At 54.9% G+C, this 11400-nt stretch overlaps 1 protein-coding gene across 2 annotated transcripts in view; it reads right to left on the bottom strand.

Moving 5' to 3' along the window:
• Positions 1-10900, bottom strand: part of DNMBP (dynamin binding protein) — a 56843-nt gene extending 45943 nt beyond the window's left edge. For both annotated transcript variants that reach the window (XM_067537115.1, XM_067537113.1), the window contains exon 1: positions 10757-10900. The gene's annotated coding sequence lies outside the window, so the exon portion shown is untranslated. The remainder of the gene's footprint in view (positions 1-10756) is intronic.
• Positions 10901-11400: the final 500 nt, after the last annotated feature.

The raw sequence follows: 11400 nt of genomic DNA on the forward strand, positions 1-11400 counted from the left end.
TTGAATGTAACCACAAAATTCCATTTCAAACAAGGCCTCGCCCCAGATCAATGTATGACCTGTTCTTTGAAACCAGACTCCAGCTCTGCAGCCTTCGATCCCACTTTGGCCTGAGTCCTGTTCAATTCACTCTCCAGCCACTCGCCCGGGGTCAAACTGCAGACTCACGCAGCTCTCACTGTGAGACGAGATGCAGAATTGCTACCTATGGCTACAGGTGGGGGAGAACCACAGGTGTTACTATGCCTCCTACTCTCACATAGGGTTTGTGCCAGTGCCACTGGCTTGTTTACATGCTACAGAGTCTCCCCTTCCTTCCCGCCTCTCACTCTGACCTCCATGCAGTTTCTTAAGTCTAAAATCCCCTCCCTGACCCACTCCTCAGCACACACTTCTTCTGTGAGGCTGACTCATAGACTCTAAGGTCAGAAGGGACCAATATGATCATCCAGTCTGACCTCCTGCACAACGCAAGCCACAGAACCTCACCCGCCCACTCCTGTAATAGACCCGGGCCTACGACTGAGTTATTAAAGTCCTCAAATCATGGTTTAAAGACTTTAAGGTACAGAGAATCCACCAGCAAATGAGCCGTGCCCCATGCTACAGAGGAAGGCAAAAAACCCTCAGAGCCTTTGCCAATCTGCCCTGGGGGTAAATTCCTTCCTGATCCCAAACATGGCAATCAGTTAAACCCTGAGCATGTGAACAAGACTCACCAGCCAGACACAATCCTCATTCTCACTTCACAGAAATGGCATTGTGCATGAGTGCGCACACACAGACACAGACACACACTTTCACAGTTGTATGGAGTAATTCTGCACGCTCCTCGGGGCACGGAGATCCTTGTTTGACTGTTATATACCGTGCACATTTCTGGGGCAGTATCGGCAATAACCACCACAGAAACAGGGCATCTGGACACAAACAAAAGAAGGAAAAAGCAACGCTTGCCATCTGGCAGAGCTCACCCTACTGACCTAGATAGGGTGGCAGTGTCAGCTCCCACTGCAGCCCAGTGCAAAGGCAGTGAAGGGGAGAGGGAGATGCCTCCTCTCCCCATTAGGGAAATTCTGACAGATGCAGACTGGTGCTGTGAGATGCTGCTACTCTCTAGTGAGCTTCAAGCCCTGGGAAAAGAGATCTCTCCCTTTCAGACATCTTTGTTTTCCTTCACACTTATAGTACTTACAAAAACATGAAAACCATGATATTTAAGTGGCAAAATCCAGCACTTCAAAGGTAGGAAATGTGTGTACAGCCCTAACCCTTCCCCCTGGGCATGACAATCAAGGCTTCACCTGCATGGGTGTCGGACCCCTGCCTCACTCACTAGGAAAATCATTTCAACCAAACTTCTCCAGTTGGCCACTAATCATCTGGTCCTCATTTTCTGGATGCCCACTTTGAGATAGCCAGGAACTCAAGCCCTCTCACAGGAAGGCAGTGTGGACTGAGGGGAATGAGCACAGAGCTAGGAGTCAGGAGGGCCTGAATTCTAATCCTAGCTCTGAGTTGCTGTGTGCATTTCACAGCCGTTCTGGAAGTCCCCTGCCCACCACTTTTACAGATGGGGCAACTGAGAGGTCGCACAAGATCATTTCAGGCAAAAGCAGAACTAACCCCCTTGTCCCTAATATGACACCATCCACCCTGTCCGTGTCCACTAGCAGAGGCAGGAGCTCTGTGGAAAGGCAGTGTGTGATTACAGAATTAGCGACTGCATTTTCATCAATGCCCACACGGGCAGTGAATTACAGTGGCAAGGGCATTCCAAATGCTTGACTTGCAACCTTCATGCTGTGTTTGTAATTCAGATGTTGGAGGGATGGAGTCCATTGGGACGCAGCATGTTCCAGTGGATGGGGGCACTGGATTAAGAGTCAGGGGAACTAGCTTCTATCTCCAGCCCTGCTGCGGATCTTGGGCAATTTCCAATCCTCCCAACCCTTTGTCAGCCTTGTCTATTGAGACCAGGGCCAGATTAACGCAGGGGCTTCGGGGCTGTAGCCCAGGGCCTTGGGCTAAGGGGGGCCCCACAAGATTATAGGGGTCGGCAACCTTTTGGACATGGCGCGCCAAGACTCCCCCACCCCTGCCCCTCTCCCACATGCCATGGGCTCTGCACGCTGGCCAGGAGCTGCTCCTGGCCCCAAGCTGCGCCATGTGGCTTGGGGAAACAACCAGTTACAGCAACACGCACTTCCAAGCCAAGCACAAGGCAGCGAGTGTACGCACGTCACCTCCACTACAAGTCCTTTCATGGAGCCACCCGCAGCATACGCTTCCCAGTAACACACTGAGCTCCCAGCACAGCACAGTGCACAGGAACACAGCCATGCCGCCCACACCAACGCTCCAGCCCCCTTGCTCGGCCAGACTCCTACTTTCATGCCCTCCCCCACATCTTCCCACTCCCAGAACCCTTACCACAGAGATTTAAACGTCTTCGTTTTATCCATGCCCATTGATATGAATATGGAATTGGATTGAAAAGAGATGTTAATCATAATGAATGGAGGGATCCCAGAGGCATGTGGGAGGCCAGCTGTAGCCAGGCACCAGGGAAGCTGTGTGGGAGCACAGAAGTAGCTAGCGGCCCTGGGCAGCTCCTCTGGCTTTTCTTTGAGGATGTACATTCAGTTACAACAATGTACAGAACTGTGCAGCCCACAGCACGTCTTGATGGTTTGTATCAAAACAATCAATCACTTTTTGTTACCTCCCTTCCCTGACTTTGGTCTGTCTAAACTGTGAGCCCCTCGGGGCAGGGACCCTCCTTCCTGAATAGCTGGAAAGCACGGGGCATATCGGGCCGCTCTCACGAACAAATGAATACATACATAACAGGGAAAAACACCTGGTAGGTTAAACACAATTTAAACAGCGGCCTCCCCCACACACATGTGAGAGAGACAGACCCATAGATGGAAGTTTGCAGTTTGTGGGGACCCTGGCACTTTAATTGGCGGGGGAGGAAATTGGGGCAAAATCTTAGAGAAAGGCATTTCAAGTGTTCCCTCCGCAAGAGTGAGCAAATACTTTACCGTAAAAATACTACAGAAAATCCAGCTAGCCCTGAAGAGTGAGTGCGCTGGATCTGAGACCCAATTCAGTCATTAGCATGTGAAAGAGAGAGAGGGATTTCAGCCAAGCTTCAGAGACAATCTGAACCCAACCTTTGCCACAGAGCCCTGAATGACACCTCCACAAAATCAACTGCCCCCAGCTGCCCCTCAGGATGATGCTCAGCGCTCCTTGTTTCAACAGTAACCCGCAAAGGAAAACATTGAGCTGGTGACATTTTCCCCTCTTTGATAGAGAAAGGGGCCGGAAAAGGCTCTGTAAGAAATAAAACAAAATTCTGATAATTTTTCCAGTACATAAGGTCCTGTCTAGGCCAGAGAACTCTATGGTGACAGGATCGCTCGCATACACGATGACATCCCAAAACAACAGAGGAAAACCTCTGCCAAGAGAGAAGATTTCTAGTCAGAACACTGGTGAGGTGTTTTTTAAGAACATGGAAACAGCCACACTGGGACAGACCAATGGTCCATCTAGCCCAGTATCCTGTCTGCCGACAGTATCCTTCTCGGTGTGTTTGTACCCTACCAGTTACAGCACAAAGAGCTCAACAAATTATCTCAGAGGCCTTCCAATGGTCCTCCAAGGAAGCCGTATTTCGTTATATTAATAATATTTCTAAGGTTAAAAAAACTGGAAACAAATAAAAGAGAACAAAACCCCGTTGGGCTGCTCTCCCCATCACAACGAAGTGAACAAGCGGCCTAGCTCAACTCTTTTAAACCCCTTTGCAGGCCACCTTTAATGAAACTGTGAACAGACTCCCTTTGGTGACAGCTTCAGCAGGGAGATTATAGGGGAGATTTGAATTTGACGACAAAAAGATCTTGGAAGGCTACCAGGGGATTCGGAGACAAAAATGAGAGAATTGTGGCTGGTGAGGCTGGCAGAACAGACGGGTGTGGGAAGAGACACTGAAAGAAGCCAGCTCAGAGATGTAGGCAGCATGCGCCTGGAACGTGCAGACAAGGAGTGTACATGTGATGTGCAGCACCATGGGAGGCAGGGAAGTGAGTAAGGAGGCGTAGATGGGGGGAAGTTTTGCATGTGGCACAAAGAGACTGTATTTGGGATAGTTGTGTAGGGCAAACACCATCTCCCAAACACTGAATAGCCGTGAAGCCAGAGACTAACAGAAGCTGAGCAGAGAAAGGCAGTGGCAAGTGGGGGGCAGGGAGCAGGTCCTTTCCAGCAGAAATGTGAAGCCGCGGCAAGTGTCACATGATAGGTGTCAGTCACATCGCCTAATGAATGACTGGAAAGCACTTCGATGTTACAGAGGTGAGGGCAGGATGGGAACCAGCACCAGAAAAGAGCAGAGAGAGGCAACGCTAGCGGTCAGGAGCTGCAGAGAAGGTGCTGACACCAGTAGAGGCCAGCGCATGTGAAGGATCAGTCTGTCCGACAGGCTGTAGCAAGGAGAGGTGGTGCAGGACGTGCCAGCCGCCCTTCCCTGGTGCAAAGAAGAAACGCCGCTCTGACTGAAGATGTCATGAGACATCCCCAGTGGAGCTGATCACTGTGGCACCTCTTGCAGCTCAGCTCATCTACACTGCAAGACACCTCTACCCCTTACTATGCCTGAACCCAGGCTTCCCTGGGACAGAGATTTATGTCTAACAGAATGAGAACGTTAGCCAAGATAAGCCCACGGGGTGAAGCCTGCACCAGGCCTCTCACCTGGGGGGAGGAGGTGCCCACCTGCCCTTCTCCCCAATGCCAACAAAGCCTCAGCACCCCTGTTGGACGCACACACCACCACCATTACTTGTGAACTCGGAGGCCTTGAGCTTAGTGTTCCTGCTCGTTAGGAAGGACAGGTACAAATTACTGACAACCAGCATATCGCTGCTCAGTATTTATATCACAGCAGCACCAGAGGCTCCAAACGCCTGCCCTTGAGTTTATACTGTTAGGAGCCTCTGCGCTGCCCTCGTCTCTCTTTCTGGAGTTATTGTCTCTCATAAGCTGTTAGGCCAACACCAAGTGCCACAGACGCCAGGTCTTCCTGCTGGTTTAACCCTGAACAGCCTGCTAGTCACGGGAACTCAGATCTCCCAGGTGTGTCCGCACAGCCCAAGGCAGCAATCCCTGAGCACCGGCTGACGCACTCGCTCACAGGGCTAAAAACAGCCATGTAGACTTTGCGTCTTGGACTGGAGCTTCACAGCCTGAGCTCACCCCTTCCCTAGGCTACATCTACACAGCTATTTTTAGGGCCGTAGCTTGAGCCTGGGTCCACATTTCCTGCCACTGGCTTTGCAGACATGCCCCAAAGGATCGAAATCCCATGGCCAGCTGGCCCTCTGCCAGTAATGCTCCGTGCAGGAATTAGAAAGGCAGCACTCTGCAGATTTAACGGCTTTACCTGACAGCTGGTCCATATGCCCACAGTGTTTACAAGGCAAGGTTTATGCTGCAGATAGAGTAACAGTGACAATACTGCCTAAAGCAGCGGTCACAGACTTGGGGCAGGATTATGAACACTGCTTCCCCCCAGTCTCCCATAATTGTGGGCACAACTGAGGTCATTTATGTGTGTCTCTCTTTGGGCAGCAAATTGTGGGTGCAAAGAGGCCAGGTTTTTAAAAGCAGACCTCTATTTTTAGCCCTACAAATGGAGGGTTCCTCTCAGCGTGCTGCCTGTTTGACAGCTTCTACCACTGTGACCACATCACCGACCATCGGCCCCAAGGCCCCCAGAATTTAGTTTTCCAGTATCCACTGAGTGACACAGACCAACCCGTTAGCACCAGGCACAGCAGATCCTTACATCTAAGCTTCCATGTAACAGTAACACCCATTCTAGTCTTCCTAACAAAGGAAGCTGGGTCTTAACTGTGCACTTAGTGCTCCAGGACCTCTGGGAGCAGTGGCCATGAGAGACTTGGAGGTGACATCCTGGTCCCACTGATGTCAATGGGAATTTTGCCATTGATTTAATCAGACCTAGGATATTACCCAGAAACCGCAGCTGTGTGGCTCACACTAAACCCCATGCATAATTTGTGTGTGCCTGAGCTTCACCCTCCTTTGCTGCTGAACCCGTATCACGGCTGTGATAGCCATTACATCACAGCTCAGCAGTAGTGACCATAATGTCATTACATTTAACACCCTCATATGGGGGCTAATACCAAACAACCACATCACGGTAACACATCTTTAAAAAGAGGAACTACACAAAACTGAGGACACTTGTTTGATGCAAATGAAAAGGAGCTGTCACAAGGGTTAAATGCCTGCAAGCATGGGGGCTACTTAAAAATCCCACAAATAGAGGCTCAAACTAAATGTACCCCCCAAATCAGAAAACCAACAACAGGACCAGAAGAATGCCACCATGGCTAGACAGCAGAGCAATGGAGCCCATAAAAGGCAACAAGGCATCCTTTAAAATTTGGAAGTCAGATCCTAGCGAGGATAATAGGAAACTCTGGCATGTGAGGTGTAAAAGTGTAAGATGACAGGCAAAGAAAGAATTTGAGAAGCAACTTGCTAAAGATGCAGAAATGAACAGTAAGAGTTTTTTTAAGTCCATGAGAAGCAGGCAGCTGCCAGACAGACAGTAGGGCGACTAGACGAGCAGGGTGCTAAAGGACCACTAACGGCAGACAAGGCCATTGCAGAGACGCTCAATGAATTCTTCGCACTGGTGTGAGGGAGAGACCCAGAAAGAATAGCCCTGGTGTGGGTGACAGACCTGAAATACTGTGCCACACTGACTTGTCACCAGAAGATGTTTTCAGAACACACTGATAAACTAAGCAGTAATATATTGTGACGGAGCCCCCAGGACAGGGCTCTGGAACCACTCGGGCAAAGCCGGTCAGGCCTCCAGTGCTTCGGAGTCTGTCCCACTCCGCCCCTCGGGTCTCCACAACACCAGTGCAGCCGCCTTCGGAATCTGGCCTTGGAGGGTTCAGCTCCCTGCTCCGCCTGGATGGGACCCTGGGGAGCTCTTCCATGCCCCCAAAGGGCCATGCACCCGCCTGGCTGTCAGACGCGATTCCCAGCCAGCGTGGGAGTCAGAGGGGTTTATTAGTTCTCAGGATCACAGCGCAGAAAGACTTCGTTAGCAGCTTAATTAGAAGTTACCACGGGAGAGTCCATACTCCTGGGCCCTATACCCCTGCCCCCACTCTTCCAGCCAGCCACCCCCCAGACCCATCCCCACTCCTTGGTCTCCTCCCCGGGCAAGGGGCCACTCCTCCTGGTCGGTTGACCCAGGGTAGGGGGTCCTGGCCAGGTCTACATGTGTGCGGCTGGGGAAGGCCCATCCGCCCCCTAGTGGCCGCTGCAATGATCACACACCTGGGTCCCATCTCCAAAATAAATGAGTAACATATGGGGGAAACTGAGGCACACCCACAGCACTTAGAGAAAACCCCAAGAATATCTCCACTTCAGCACAGATGTCACCAGCACTGGATGGAAGTCACCCAAGAGTTCTGAAGGAACTCAAATATGTAATTGCAGATCTATTAACTATAATATATATCCTATCACTGAAACAAGCATCTGTACCAGCTGACTGGAAGGCAGCTAATGTAACACCGATTTTAAAAAGGGCACCAGAGGCGATCCTGGCAATTACAGGATGTAAACCTAACTTAAGCACCAGGCAAATTGGTAGGAACAGCAGTAAAGAACAGAACAGAATTATCACCACATATATAACACCATTTGTTGGGGAAGAGTCCACATGGCTTTTGTAAAAGCAAGTCATGCCTCATCAATCTGTTAGAATTCTTTGAGCTTACAGGCCTGTGAATAAGGATGATCCAGTTGATATAAAGCAAACCTGGATTTTCAGAAAGGCTCTGACAAGGTTCCTCACCAAAGGTTCTTAAGAAAACTAAGTAGTCATGGGACAACAGGGAAGGGTCTCTCATGGATCAGTGATTGGTTAAAAGATAGGAGACATTTTTACCCTCTCACAATACAAAAACCAGGGTACATTTAATAAAATTAATAGGCAGCAGATTTAATACAAACAAGTTGAAGTACTCTTTCACACAGTGCACAATTAACCTGTGGAACTCATTGCCATGGGATGTTGTGATGGTCAAAAGTATAACTGGGCTCAAAAAAGAATAAGATCAGTTCCTGGAGGATAGGTCTTTCAATGGCTATTAGCCAAGGAGATCAATGATGCAACCCTATGCTTGGGGCAACCCTAAACCTGACTGCCAGAAGCTAGGAAGGGGTGGATCACTCCAACTGCCCTGTTCTGTACTCTCCCCTCCGGGAGCTCTGGTACGGGCCACTGTCTGAAGACTGAAAACTGAGCTAGACCGACCATTGGTCTGGCCCACTATGGCCATTCTCATGTCACCAGTGAGTCAACAGGATGCTCCAGTCCCTGTTTTTATTAACCTTATACAAGCAGCAGCGTCCTGTGCAGTCCTACATGTGACACACGGCACTGCAGTACCATGGTAGCCACAGCGTCAATCCCAGCCTGACAGCGCACCCTTACTGCAGCTTTCCATACAACCTGATGCAGTATGCTACCCTGGCAAATCCCAAACACAGGGAGAGTTTCTGCCCTGGGCCACAGCTGGGCACAGTTCCCTGACAACGTTGTCGGGTCCAGACTTTTCATGCTTTGGCAGAACACAGTTTTCAGGCCAATCAAGTTTTTTTGAGAACTGGAGAGAGGGTTACACCAGGTGGGGGCAACAGGGGCAGGCAGCGGGTGGGGTGGGAATGTCGGGGCACAGCAAGCGGGGGGATGGAGAAGCAGGGGAGATGGTGCTTTGTGAGCAGCAGGGCTGTGGGCAGAGCCGAGGGAGGAGGATGTTAGGGGTGCAGAGGGATAAATAGCAGGTGCTATGGGCGGGGGAAGGAACTGCCATGAGGCATGGTACACAGGGATTAGGGGGAGCCGGAGGAAGAGGGATGGGGAGAGCGGCAGAGCAGAGGGATGGGGGTGTCAGGGACAGAGCGGGCGGAGTTGGGGTGGGAGTTCTGCCCGGGGAGAGAAGGAATGGGGCTGTCGGGGCAATGGGGCAGAGGACAGATGTGGGGGGGGGGTGCCCTGAATGCAGAGAGAGTTTGGTGGGTATTCTATGTGGGGAGAGGGGGACTGGTGATGTCGGGGGCTGTGGGCGGAAGACAGAGGATGAATGGGGTGCCGGGGCGGGTGGGAGAAGCCGGAGAGGGAGGGGTACGTGCTCTGCGTGGGGAGCACAGATGGGGATGTGAGGGATCGGGGGTGGGTGCTGTGTGTGCGGAACGGAGGAGTCGGTGTCGGTGTCAGGGCAGTGGGGGATGTAGGGGATCCGTGCTCTGCGCAGGGAGCAGGAGATGTGGGGCAGAAGGGAGATGGGCGTGGGTGCTCTGCATGGGGGGCAGACTGGGGGTCCTGAGGCAGAGGAGGGATGCTGGTCGATGCTCAGTGTGGGGAGCAGAGGAGTGTCGGGGCAGAGTGTAACGGGGGATTGCTAGAGCAGAAGGGCAATGAGGGTGTCGGAGCAGAGGGGACGGGAGGTTTGGGGGGCAATGGAGCTAGAGCAGAGGGGGGATGGGAAATGAAGGGCGGTAAAGCAGAGGGGGTGGGCGGTGTCGGAGTGATGGGGTGTAGGGGGGGTGGGGGTGGCAGGGGGATGGGGATGTTGGGGGGCGGTGGGAGGTCTGGGGTGCTGGGGACGAGGACGGGTGTCAAGGGGGCCATGGGGATCTCTGGTGTCGGGGCTGCTGCGGATGTCAGGGAGACCATGGGGGGGCTCAGGACAAAGTCAAGGCATGGGAGCCGCAGGGTGCTCAGGGTGAGAGACAGCGGGGAGCAGAGGGGCGATGAGGACGAGTGTTGGGGGGCCATGAGGGGGGTGTCTCAGGGCAGAGGGGCGATGGGAGGTGACGGGGGCCATGAGGGGGTGTCTCAGGGCGGGGAGCCGATGGGGGGGGTGTCTCAGGGCAGAGGGGCGATGGGAGGTGACGGGGGCCATGAGGGGGTGTCTCAGGGCGGGGAGCCGATGGGGGGGGTGTCTCAGGGCAGAGGGGCGATGGGAGGTGACGGGGGCCATGAGGGGGTGTCAGGGCGGGGGCCATGAGGGGGTGTCTCAGGGCGGGGAGCCGATGGGGGAGTGTCTCAGGGCGGGGAGCCGATGGGGGAGTGTCTCAGGGCAGAGGGCCGATAGGAGGTGACGGGGGGCCATGAGGGGGTGTCTCAGGGCGGGGAGCCGATGGGGGGGGGTGTCTCAGGGCGGGGAGCCATGAGGGGTGTCTCAGGGCAGAGGGCCGATAGGAGGTGACGGGGGGCCATGAGGGGGTGTCAGGGCGGGGGCCATGAGGGGGTGTCTCAGGGCGGGGGGCTATGGGGCGGGGGTGTCTCAGGGCAGAGGGGCGATGGGAGGTGACGGGGGCCATGAGGGGGTGTCAGGGCGGGGGCCATGAGGGGGTGTCTCAGGGCGGGGGGCTATGGGGCGGGGGTGTCTCAGGGAGGAGGGCCGATAGGAGGTGACGGGGGGCCATGAGGGGGTGTCTCAGGGCGGGGGGCTATGGGGCGGGGGTGTCTCAGGGCAGAGGGCCGATGGGAGGGTCTCCGGGAGCCGCGGGACGCTCGCTGTGCGGAAGCGGCTGAGCCCCGCGGCTCCAGGCCGGAGGCCCCGGCGGCCCGTCCTTCTCCCGGGTAGCAGCTCCCGCCCCCCGCGGATCCTACCTGCTCGCCGGGCCGGGCCGAGCCGGGCCCGTGGCGGCCGCTACAGCCCCTCCGCGTCCCGCGGCAGCCCCCGCCCCGCGGCCCGAGTCGGCTCCGGCCCCGCCCAGCGGCCCGCCCCGCCCCGCGAGAGCCGGGACTGGGGCAGGGCCGGGCGGCCCGTCTCCGAGCCAGCGGCCGCCGCAGCCCGCTCCGTGTCCGCCGAGCCGGCCTGGCGCGCACCGGGCCCTGCCCGCGGCTCGGGCTGGAGAGTGACGGGCCCCGCGCGGCGACCCGGGGACAGACACCCCGCAGACACACAGACACCCCCGGACACAGGGACACCCCGCACCGCACCCACGGACACCCCGCACGGACACAGGGACACCCCGCAGACACACGGACACCCCCGGACACAGGGACACCCCGCACCGCACCCACGGCACCCCGCACGGACACAGGGACACCCCGCACCGCACCCACGGACACACAGACACCCCGCATGGACACAGGGATACGTGGGACAGCCTACATGGATACGGGGACACAGGACACTCCGCACCGCACCCCACAGACACACAGACAACCCCCCCCCCCCGAAACAGGGACACCCCACACAGACAGCCTACATGGACCCACCCCAGGGACACCCCCCCCCCCACAGAGAG

Source organism: Emydura macquarii, unplaced genomic scaffold, assembly GCF_026122565.2.
Source record: "Emydura macquarii macquarii isolate MOO-44397 ecotype Brisbane River unplaced genomic scaffold, CSIRO-AGI_Emac_v2 contig_3692, whole genome shotgun sequence".
Lineage (NCBI taxonomy): Eukaryota > Metazoa > Chordata > Testudines > Chelidae > Emydura > Emydura macquarii.